Consider the following 12,762-nt stretch of genomic DNA (forward strand, 5'->3'; position numbering starts at 1 on the left):
GCACGTGCTCGACCACTGAGGCACTTCCCTACCCTTGCTTCCATTGTAACAAGCTGCCAGGAGCAGATCAGCTTTGGAATTTGTGTCTGGTTTCAAAGTGGTGCCGGGAAAGTCTCAGGACTTGGCGCATTTGGATTTGGCAGGCTCACATTCGGGCTGTTCAAACAGTGTTGCCATCCTCCCTGCAGATGAGGTAGCTGGCGATCAAAGAAGCTCAGGCACTCACTGATGGTCACACAGCTAGTATTTTTTGATGGTGGCCATTTCCTTTCAGGCTGTCTTTACTAATAGCCACAGTAATCTGTCCTCTCAGGACTGCCACCTACCGGCTTGAATTTGCATCCACCATCTTCTAGGTAGCAGAGGTCTCCCTACCTTTAATTCTTCACCATCTGGTAAACAAATTTTGGACACAGTTTCTGTTTCAGCAAAGAACTATCACTTGAGAAGGCAGCTAGCCCTCGCAATACACAACTGACTGCCCATTCCAGCCCCGAAGGAGTATCTTGGGTTTCCTTTCCACCCTCAGGCTGACTAAAGAAAATGGGCAGCAGCCATGGTCTTAACTTAGCCATCTCCTGCAATCCCATGTACAAATTTCACAGTAACTGAAAAACAAAAATAAAGCCAGTGTTTCCTCACAAAAGCTACCGAGAAAACATTTTCTTAGATGCCAAAGTATTGTAGGTGAAGACACTGCCTCTTTGACAGAGAGCTGTTGAAATAATTCTCCTTAAAATATAGGAACCCTTCTCTACTGCTCACGAGGCTCAGCTGCACAAGGACCCTCACTTGATCCTTTTGGACAAGACTAACGAAGCAGCGCCCACACAGAGGTCAACACACACATCAATACTCTGCCAACAGCGTGAGTCCATCTAGAGAAACCATATCGGGAAGGCAAATGGAAACCTGTACAATCATAACAAGCAACCTCCCACTCCACAGAGGCCTCCAGGCCAGAATCAGCCGTCCTCCAGAAGCCAGGGCAACACTTAGGCCTTCTCTCTGAGTATCTTCTGATGCAGCTGGCATCTGAGGAAATCTCTCCAAGCACTTGCTGCTGACACAGAAATCACAGAGCTTAATTTTTTACCCGTCTATTTCTAAGTCACATTCTGGTCCTCATGTTTGTCAGGAATCTCAAGGAGAGTTTCTCTCACGTTTCTATCTGGCTAATGTTGTTCTCCATTGAAAACAGGAACTCTTCAGGGACTCTGTCTCACACTGTAGGGCGGCAGATGGGGTGGGCGGCTGGCAATGCCAAGGAAACAAGTCATCTGTGAGCTTGAACACAGACTTGAGCCCCGTGACAGCCCAGGTGCCTAATGGTAACTACAGGAAATGGTGGTCCCTTCTCCCTGTAAACTTACACTCCCCGGGGAGAGAAAGAGAAATCAATCCCACAGAGATAGCTCAACCATGATTCTGACACTGAAGAGATGGGCCTTCTGAGAAAAACAAGGATGCTTCTCAGAAAGCACCATGCTGGCTCGCCAAGGAGGGATCCTGGTCTAGACCCACATGCACACAAGCCCCATTCTAGAAGCTTCTCTCTGGGTTTCACATCAACTTGGTCCATCCCAGGGAGCTTCCCTCCTCCCCTCCCACGCCCTCCCCGCACTGGTTCCCAATTCCCTCTTTTGCCTGTTGCTCCCAGATCTCTCCCTCCCTCCATCTCCTCAGAACCCTCATGCCCTCTTTCTGAACCTCTCTCGAAGCCTTCACTGTCTCACTCTCATTCTCCCTCTGGTTCTCTCTGGCTGTCTCCCGGAGGTTTCCTCTGAGAAACAGGTGCAGCAGTCTGGCCGCCAGAGTACCACTTCCTTTGCTCAACCCTGGAAATGCAGCTTGGCTCTCAGACAGCAAGGGTTAAGACCATCAAGAGGAGCGGTCCTCCAGAGGCTAGAGAGGCCTTGGCGGTGCAGGCAGGGAGTGCAGGCCCAGCTGGTGTCTGCCAGGCAAGGAAGACTTTAAAGGAAAGGGATCTTCCTTAGCTGCCTCTGCTTCAGCCCGAATCTCCGGGGAGGCGGCAGCGATTTTCTTCCCAGCAGTGGGAGTGACAGTGCATAGGGCGTCGCAGCCCGCACTGTCCGGCTCAGGGAGCTGCGGTCTCTATGGAGGCTGCTCTCCGGATGGGACAGTATGCAGCAGCCCCCAGCGACCTCCCCACCGCGGGGTGCTCCCTAGTGTCAGGGGAAGAGATTGTGGGCAGCGGAGGTGACAGCACATGGGGGCTCCAGGGAGTCTAGGAGAGTTCTTGAGAGCCGCCTGCCTGGGGATGCTCTGGTCAGCTGGGGTCCACAGAGTGCAGGGAAGATGAGTCTCTGCTCCTTGAGTTAACTGGATGTCTTTGAGTGAGGGCCTGCGCTCATGGGAAAAGAAAAACCAACGAAGTAAATGAGTTGCACAGAGGCTGCCAGACGTGGGGATCGAGTGTCTAGGTGAATTTGCTGTTTAGTTTGCAGTTTCGTGAGGGAGAAGAAGTCAGCTGTGGTGGCAAATGGGGTGGGAGAGGAATCAGGGGAACTGAACTCTCAGTCTGCTTGCTGTGCGGGTTTTTTTTTTTTCTTTATCTCTGTGCCCAGGTAGTTTAGAAGTAGCTTCTCACCTGAGTGGATTGTCCATGAGAAAAAAAGTTTAGGAGTAGGAGGGCCTGTCACCCAGAAGCATTGCAGATCATGACAAGAGAGGTCTTGCTCATCAAAGCTCAATGCAAACACACAGCTTTCACCTCAGCAGTTATTCTAGAGTCAAATGGAAGTGGCCATGGTTGTTGCAAGGTCCGTCTTCCAATGTGGGAACAGCCTCGTGAAATTCTTACAGTGAAAAAGAAAGTCATGCATGAAGACATCTTTATAATATACTGATGCAGACAGCAAAGAGTGTTACAGGTAGAAGGACAGTAAGCGCAGACCTCAGATTCTACGTGATACCAATCTCATCCAGTCGATTCTATGTGATACCATTCTCAGCCTTGAGTGGGGGAGCAAGGGGCATGTCAATATGTTCCAAAGGCTTTTATCCGTTTATAGAGATGCTAGGTCCACCAGAGAGGTGGACAAGGAATGTATAGCAAAGCTCGTACGAGGAATGTATAGCTAAAGGCAGTAAAAGATAAGTTCCCAGTGGAACCCGACTCTGTAATATTCCAAACTCTCCACAGTCACTGACATTTTACTCGGTCAATCAGCTTTAGTGGGCACAGCTTCTTTCTAGGAATTTTCTTATTCACGCAAGCCATAACACAACATATACAGTGAAGGGGGATCCTTTATGGCAGCCACTTACCTGAAAGGAATACTGTGAATGGATTTCTTTACCAGGACTGAATTCAGGGAAGCAAGTGGAGTGCCACATTCTCCATAACAGTGAGCAAAGACCTGCCCAAGCAGACACAGGGATCTTTCCTGCTGCGTGTTGCTACATGGTGTTATGTACCCTAGGCTGGCCTCAAACTTGCTATGTAGTCAAGGATGACCTCAAGTCACGACCCTCCTGCTTCCCAGGTCCAATTTCTGGCATTACAAGTGTGCGTGACCATACCAGGTTTGTCCATTGCTGGAGAAGGAACCCAGGGCCTGGTTCAGAGTTTCTAGGGACTCTCCCAACTGAGGTGCATTCACAGCCCAAGACGTTTTTGTTTTCCCTGGGAGTAGCTCACTCATAAACAACTCTTTTTGCTTTGGATAAGTAATGGTTTCATGATCTGAATAAAGAAGGCAAAACTGGGTATTATCCTGGAATATCATCATTATCCTCATGGTTACAAATGTTGTAACTTTCTGAGCTAGTGATCGAACCCTGGGCCTCACACAAACTAGGCAGGTGCTGCGTCACCCAGGTATCATTTATAGCCTGAGACAACAACTATTCATTGCAGGGATGTAATAGGGTGGTAGAAGGCTTGGTTAGCAGGTGTGGGACTGTGGGTTTGCTGGCCAGCACTGACCTTTCAAGACAGAAAAAGGAAAAAAGTGGTAACTGAGTCCTAGATAGATGAAGTAAGCAAGTTCCCTAGCTCTGTGAGCTGTGTTCTGCCCCCTGCCCTGGTGTCCACTGATACAATATGACTAGAGTTCCACAAGCACTGAGTGCTGCATCCTTGATTCAGATCCAGGGCTTGATGACCTCACCCTGGCAACCACATGCTGCTGCTTTCCAGATCCTCCCAACCCGCTCAGTCCTCTCCTGAACTCCAGACTCTTTAGCCACCTCAGGTCATGCTGCACTCAAAGCTCCAGGGCAGTGTGTAAGACCAGACAGCATCCATGGGTGGAAAGGCCCTCCCCCACCCTCCTGGAAGGAGAAGCGCAGCTGTGGAGTGTTTGAAGGTTTCAGATGGGGCTGCTAGTTCTCAGAGACAGCCTGCTGGGCTTTAACGCTCCGCATGCTGATCGTACACCCTGACTCTTTTCACAACAACTTTGCTGCTGTTATTTCAGAAAAGGTTGTATCATTGTGTATCTCAGACTGGCTCCAACTTGAAATCCTCTTCCCTCAGCACCCTCCCCTCTTCATATTTTCTTTCTTTTCACATTGTCAATACTTGATGTACGATAGTAAAAATATTCAAAGAAGATCTGTAAGTCCATGCAGACATATAGGTGAGTCAAGACATAACCTTTTATCTGATCAATACCTGCTCATAAGGATCACCACAACCTGAGGTAGAAGCAGAGAACTTGCTCTGAGACTAATCAAATGAAACCAATTAGAACTTTTTCTAAACCTTGTGATTGTTGTCATATAACAGGTAGACATCCTAGACACAGACGTTAGTTTGGTCAGCTTCCCAAGTCACTCCAGGAATAAGCATTTGAGGGTTTTTTTTTTTTTTGCGGGACATAGAAAAGTCAATCTTGAGCTAACTAGGAAACTTCCTACCTTCCGGCAAGCTTTTATAGTGCCAGATATGCTATTCCGGCCACAGAAAGAGAAAAGACATCTGTGAACTTAGCTAGTGCTAATCTTGCATGCTGTAGTACCACCAGGCAAGATGTGGTACAATAGAAGCATGGTTGTTAAAAGGTAAACAGCCAATTTCTGATGAGATTTGAGCTGTGACCCACAAGAGAAAATCCATACCTGGTACTGAAAATCTTATTAAAAGCCCATGGCTGCAGAGGTCATAGGCCCTATGGGGTAGCTTGCTACTGTTAGTTTGGTAAATGGTTGTGTTATCAAGCTGCTTTCCAAAGTTTGCTTAGACTTATATGTCTGAGTCACTCTCAACCTTCCTCAAAGGAGATGCTTTTTGTTATGGACAGTGGTTAATGCATGCATTCATAACTGGTAAAATAGCTGGCAAATGAGACTACATACTTAGCCCTCAAGTAGACAGCTATATAAACCCTAACCAGAGAAGGATCAAGGAACACTGTGGAAGGGCTGTAGAGGGAGAAGAGTGTATGACCCATATGACGGGGAGGGTTGCGTGAAATGCTGCCTTCAGGTCTTGATGTGTCTGTTGCGCTCATGAACACACGGGACCTGTGGTCACCTAAACAAGATGAAGCTTGTCAAAATTCTAGCATGGACAAGGGAGGGTCTCACTAGGCCTTTCCCCTAGTTGAGGAACTGTTGGAAGGCAATGGTGCCATGGAAAAGGAGAGTCATTTTTCTTTGGGGGTAGGGCCACCGGTAGCTGCCCGTGCTCTGTGGATGGCATAGCACATACCATGTGCAGATAGACATCACTAATTAGACACTTTTTTGATTTTTCAAGGCAAGGCCTCTCTGTGTAACAGCCCTAGCTGTCTTGGCACTTGCTTTGTAGACCAGGCTGACCTCTAATTCACAGAGATCCACCTGCCTCTGCCTAGTGCTGGGATTAAAGATTTGTGCCACCACAGCCCAGCCTAGACACTTTTTAGAAGAAAGAATAAGAAGACATGAATTTGGAAAGAAGATATGTTCAGGTTTGTCTAGGATAGGAAAAGGGTTAAATTTGTAGTAGCTGTGATCATAATACATTTTATGTATGTGTGAAAGCCTCAATGAATAACTTTAAAGACTTTTTTAAAGGGGAAGAAGTGCTTGAATTTCACAAGATTAATCCAAACACCAGCCGTCAGCCCACACCTTCTGCACAACTCTCCCTCCCTTACTACTCCCTGTCAGGCACCCACTTCTTTCCTGTTGCTTAGGCTAGAGCAGTGGTTCTCAACCAGAATGTCGGGACCACTTTAGGGGCCAAATGTCAGATATCCTGCATATCAGATATTTACATTACAATTCATAACAGTAGCAAAAATGCAGTTAAGAAGTAGCAATAAAAATAATTTTATGATTGGGTATCACCACAACATGAGGAACTGTATTAAAGGGTCACAGCATTAGGAAGGTTGAGAACCACTAGTATATAGATTTGAAGCCATCCTTCATAGGTGCTTCTCTCCACCAGCCCCACAAGCCCGAGGACTAGCCAGTTCCACCCACCATAGCTGTCTATGGGAGATCTTTACAAGTCTTTCTACCTGCCACCACTATTGGTTCCCTAGTCCACAGCTACTGAATGTAGGAACATTCAGTACAGAAAAAAATTGAACATTCAACAATGAAATTTACCTTGAAATCAAGTGTGTCATATATCTAAGGTAATTCTGGCAGCTTTTGCCCCGCTGCACTGTGTGACATCACTACAACCTTAGTTCTGAGCACACAAATCTGTGCCTTGTGCATGTGCCACCGATCCATGCTGTGCTGTACCATCAGAGATACGTGGAACACCTTGGGCTATCAACACTATCGTCAGTCCTCATGCCATGAATTACAGTGTTTTCCTGTACACACAGACTTCTCTGCTCTTATAGAAACACACGGGAAACAAAGGCATTTCTTTCTCCTACCATCATTACTCAGCACTAAAGTACCAAATGTCTTTTGATTGTATTGGGTTAAAATGCTTGATTTGCCTCGTCCTACCTTCAACTTGATTGATATGCCATGTTTGGTTGACATCCATGGCCTGCCCTTCCCTAAACAGAAACAGAAGAGTGGATGGGGTTAGTGGTGGACAGTAGGACTTGGTGAAGAGAAGGGGAAATAGCAGTCAGGTTGTAAGAAACAAATAAATAATTATTTTAATATGATTGAGTTACTGACTTGGGTTAATTTTTTAAATGTATAAATAAATTTTGATTTAGGATTCAGATAAAATTTTCAACAATCTGTAAAATGGTTCTAAGCATACTTCTGTTTTGTCATTTTATACTACTTATGTACATGAGGCTGAATTCTCAGCATTTATTATAAAATCAAAATGTCACTTGGTGGTGGTCGTGTATGCCTTTAACTCAGCACTCTGGATGCAGAGACAGGTGGATCTCTGTGAGTTCAAGGCCTGCCTGGTCTACAGAGTGAGTTCCAGGACAGACTCCAAAGCTACAGAGAAACTCAGTCTTTAAAATAAAAAAAAGAAAAGAAAAGAAAAAATGAAAATGTCAGTCAACTCTGAGAAATGTTGAAAATGTTCTAAGTCCTTCAGATCAAGATTTAATTCTGTATGTAAAGATAAACAAGCACTTCCATCTCATTATTATGTGAATTTGTTTGCATCTTGAATAGATGATGAAATTATCTGCACACTGTGACATCATGGACCTGCTCTCCTAAACTGCTGGTCACTGCAAATTAGTCAGATCTCACACCCTGAAGAAATCACCCCACGCCCTCCACCACTCTGTAACCAAGAGTTAAGAAGCCAGTTGTGCTGTGGTTTTATGTTGTGGACACAGAGGTCCTTGTGTTCACAGGTGGAGCACCAGAGAAACTAAGAATGTTAAACACACAGGGTTGTCTCTTCAAAGATATGGATAGCCTATAACCTGTTTTCTACCCAGGAGGCTGGGAATTGATGTGTGATGTCCTTCAGTATATGTGTTGCTTTTATTGGTTGATGAATAAAGCTGTTTGGATCAACGGCTTAGCAGAATACAGCCTTACTGGAAAACAGATCAGAGATAGAGAGAAAGCATAGGCAGAGTCGGGGAAACACCATGTAGCTGCCAAAGGAGGCAGATGCCATGTAGCTGCTGTAGTAAAAAGACACCCAGAACCTTAACTGGTAAGCCACAGCCTCATGACAATACACAGATGGTTAGCAATGGGTTAATTTAAGATATAAGAGTTTGCCAGTAATGTGCCTAAGCTTTTGGCCAAGCAGTGAAGTAATAAATATAGTTTCTGCGTAATTATTCAGGTCAGGGCAGCCAGGAAATGAATGAGCAGTCTCTATTTACAGGGAATGAATGTGGTTAATAGCCTGGTGACGTCTGTACTATATGTAGGGCCAGACCATATCTGGTTGTCCCAGAGTCTTACAAACAGGACTAGAGCTAGTTACTAGACTAGGTGACCTCTGCGCTATCGGTATGATTGAGACCAGATGAGATTCCCCCACAGACCTTTAAGATGATACATGCAGTCTATCTATAGATCCCATCTTTATGGAAGAAGTGACATGTACTTTGAAATGAGTTTCAATGTAATTATGCCTTAAGTATTATTGTGCATATGGAACTGTGTTACAATGGGACACTGTCTTCCAAATTGCACTCTACTTAAATATGCCTAAATTAAACTGCCCAGTGTCAGATTCTAGAAGTTTTAATCAGCGCTGGTGAGTCATGTTGAACTGAACTTCCTTCCTGCCTCACTCAGCTTGACACTCTACTGGCCACGGTGATTGCATAGGTCTCCACACACCCACGCACACACAATTTTAAAGCTTCTAATTTATGCTTCTCCTTGCCCTACTATGATCTTTGTCACATGGGCTACATTGAACAAAATCATGTGGTACATAACATCCTGCCATCCTCTGAAAGGGTATAAAATTCAGATATTTTCTCTTGTGGAGATTTCTCTGAAGCCTCATGTCCACTCTGGAATCTATTCATGATGGCGTTTTCTTTTATGTTTAATTTAAGCTACCCTTTTTAATGGATATTCTCTCCAGGTTTTGAAAGGAAACCTCTCTTTCCCTTTAAGGCCCCATTCATTGTGTCTGTAATATAAGATAACATCTCTTTTAATGCTTTCACACTTTAAGATGCAATCCTGGTCTCATGGCCCCTTTTTCCAATAAGGATAATTTTGTGTCATCTTCTCTCTGTAACCGACACATCTGCAGTCCTATTTTAGCATATACCACAAGGGTTTTTACAATACATTTCTTTAGGATTTCCTATCAGTGAATGTTGCACTTCTATACCTCCATGCTCAGGGTCATATAGAAGTCTCAGGCAAAGGTTAAGAGTCCATGTCTCCATCGCCCTTGTCTACTCACCCTCCTGTCTGCCCTTCACAACCACCACTGTTTAACCAGTGTTTTATTGCTGTGAAAGGATCCGTGACCAAGCCAACTCTTCTAAAGCAAAGCACTTAATTGGGGCTTGCTTATACTTTCAAAGGCTTAGTCCATTGCATCATGGTGAGGAATATGGTGCCATGCATGTAGACGTGGCCCTGGGGCTGAAACGTTACATACTGACTCACAGGCAGAGAGAAAGGGAGAGGGAGAGAGAATAGGCCAGGTCTGGGCTTTAGAAATGTCAGTGCTCATCCCCTATCCCATACTTCCTCCAACAGGGTCACACTTCCTAATCCTCCTAATCCTTTTAATTAGTGTCTCTCCCTGGTGACTAAGCATTCAACTATATGAGCCTATGTGGGCCATTCTTACTCAAACCACCACGACCATCAATTCATAGCTTCTCTTTCTGCCGGCAGTCTTGGCACCTTGCCACTCATTCTCTAATCTGACATGATTAGAGAATCATCTCCACCTACTAATAAGGTCACGTCACTCCTGCCAGATTCTGGAGAAGCTGCCTGCTACACTTCGAATAATGCCCCACCTCCTTGACAAGGCACATCTGACCCTGCCTAACCCTCATCTGCAGCATACCCCTCCTGCTGCTGCACCCTTGTCTAAACTCTAACCAGTACACAGGGTTTGGTTGGTTGGTTTTAATCCTTTATATGGACTAAAGGCCCTGTATATCTCCCCATGATTTCTACAGCCTGACAGGTGACATTTCCTTTGTCATGCACCTCTTCACTTCTCCTGCCTGACTTCCAATTAACCTCCCGGCTTTCCATCTTATGTAGGGTGTGGCTGGATAAGAAGGCAAACCCAAAAGTTTTGATATTTTGACTGAGGGGCAAGTGATGGCGATTTGTTAGAATTCTCCAAATGGACTGATTGATTGGAGTAGAATCTGAGAGCAAGGTTTTCTGCTTAACGCTTAAAGGAAGGTAGAGTACAGAGAGGTAACAAAGATAACTTTCTTGAATGGAGCCATTATTTCACTCTCTATCATGCAAAACATCACATTATGTAGTTTATACTATAAAAATAAATATCAGAATAAATAATAGCACATAAAGAAAATAAACATATGCATTGAAAGGACTTTCAGAGAAGGAGCAGGATACATATAGCATAGATCTTCCCTTAGTTCTCATGGACCTGCTGCTGCATTTGAATTTGGAGTGAGAATTCTGGCCCTAATCTTTTTTACTGTGGCAGTATCCAGGCTAAGGATATACTTCACGGGGAAGCGAGAGCAGCAGAAATGGAGATAGAATGTGTCACTTCATGGCATCCTTGTACAACGACTAAACAGGAGTGTTCCTCATTGTTGACTGCATTTTGGTGAAATAATTCTTCACTGCAAGATTAATGCCACCTACAAACTGTACTGACTTGGAATCTTTTAGCACAGGGACTGGCCATTGTGAATCTTCAGGGGTGTAGTGGTCAGCCATGTTCCCAGTCAGGGAGCCTGGAAGGGACATGGCAGTGTTTTTAATATTCTCAATTGATGCCACAGATAGTGAGAGGATGTTCTTTGCACTCCTCCATGGCCTCCAGTTTCCTGCTTTGAGCTTCTGTGCTGACTTTCCTGGATGACGGACTACAAGTTGTAACATTAAATAAACCCTTTCCTCCCCAAGTTGCTTCTGGTCATGGTGTTTCATCAGAGCAATAGAAAATAGAAAATATTGGGACACACGTGAAGTTTAGCTCCATGCACTGTAGTCCATTCTAACTCCTCTTACTTAGCACAACATGCCTAAATATGAGATGTAACCTGTGCCCTGGTCACTGGGGAGTGGGTTTAGTCATTAAATTGCTTGCCATACAAGCATGAGGTCATGACTTTAATCCACAGCACCAATACACAAAACTATGGTCACAGGGGCACATATCTGCAAATCCAAAGTTGAGGAGGCAGACAGATTTCTGGAGTTCAATACCAGGCAGCCTCGCCTAGCCAAAACAGTAAGTTCCTGGTTTACAGAAAGATTTTATCTCAAAAAGAAAGATGCAGAGTGACTCAGAAAGAAACCTGACATTGATCTCTTATCTCTACACATACGCCCATGCCCACACATGTCCATGTGCACCCCAAAGGCATATACATAGGCAAGCGCACATGCTTTTCTGTAAAAATTAAGCTTGTTTTCACAAAATGTCATAATGTGTTCTGGATATAGTCTACTGGCCCTCCAAGAAGAATATACAGTCTACCAACTACTAGATACCACTGAGAAATAAATGAGGTTAAAAAAGCAAACAAACACCACCATCAGAGAATTTTGAACAAGTGAACAACAAAAGAAAAGATTGGAGTGTTACTAGTCCCACCACTGCCACTCTAAACTCAAATATGACTTGAGGTATGGCTAGCTTCCCAGAGGCCCCAGCATCATGTTCTCCATAGTAACATGCTACTTTTTAGTAGCCCAATGGGAGAAGCACATTAGACACATCAGGATGACTCTTCCTGGAGCCTAGGTATTACTCGTACATATAGTTTTTAGTGTACAAAGGTCCAGAGAGACTAGGAATATAGCCCAGTGATAGAATACTTACTTAGCAGATATGAAACCTTAAGTTCAATTCCCACTCATGCAAAAACAAACAAACAAAACAAAAAATTCAAAGTCCCAAAGAAATAAGTATTTGAACCCCAAGAAAACAATGCCTGGCTAAGTGGAAGACGCCTGTAATGGTAACACTTGAGAGATAGGCACCAAGATCACTGACATTTGGGGCCAGTTACGAAGAAAAGAAACAAAGTGGGAGACGTTTGGTATCTCATGGAGAAAAGGGTGAATCGAGAAGTCACATCCCAAGTCTGCCTGACTCCAACCAAAGAGGATCTCCAAGGAGAGCTCCTTACCCTCCTCATCTACAGGGAGTGTATAAGGGCTTGCTCAGGAAAGACATGCTAGGCTGTTTTTACAGTCACGCTGATACCCTTTGTATACATACCACTTGGTAAGATATCAACGTTATACACCAGTGGAATATTTTTCATTGCAACACTATGTCCACATGTGAAAGGCAGATGTCCATCCTGGCAAAGCCACTCTGAAAAGTTCTAGGACAATACTTTGTTGGCCTTCCCCAATGTTGCCCTTACCCAACATCCCTGGAGTCCATTGGTGGGTAATGCTGGCCTCAGAAACAACTGCTGAGTTTTCCTTGGGGAGGCAATGCCATTTAAAAGGCACTTAAATGACCCACCTCCAAGCCCATGTTATGTGTCACTTTTCAATTTTAGTCTCTGTCTGAGAGATAAGAACACAGGGACCAACAGAGCCAGAAGAGGCCCTTCTATTGACAACAGCACATCTACACTACAGAGATGCACATCACTCTACAGAGAGTTGTGCAAACCCCAGAGGTGGTATTGGATCCACCAGGCCAAAGATGGAAACCCAAGTGCCTTAGATCACTGTCTT

General features: G+C 44.7%; 1 protein-coding gene across 4 annotated transcripts in view; it reads right to left on the reverse strand.

The window, feature by feature from the left end:
- LOC125405249 (protein FAM156A/FAM156B-like) overlaps positions 1-12,762 on the reverse strand; it is a 45,968-nt gene that overhangs the window by 9,349 nt on the left and 23,857 nt on the right. Inside the window, exon 1 of one of the 4 annotated variants that reach the window (XM_087903195.1) lies at positions 1,711-1,997. The exons of the other annotated variants lie outside the window; for them this stretch is intronic. The gene's annotated coding sequence lies outside the window, so the exon portion shown is untranslated. Of the gene's footprint in view, positions 1-1,710; positions 1,998-12,762 lie in introns of those variants that run through there. 4 annotated transcript variants of the gene reach the window in all.

Source organism: Myodes glareolus, chromosome X (assembly GCF_982192425.1).
Source record: "Myodes glareolus chromosome X, mMyoGla1.1, whole genome shotgun sequence".
Taxonomy (NCBI): Eukaryota; Metazoa; Chordata; class Mammalia; order Rodentia; family Cricetidae; genus Myodes; species Myodes glareolus.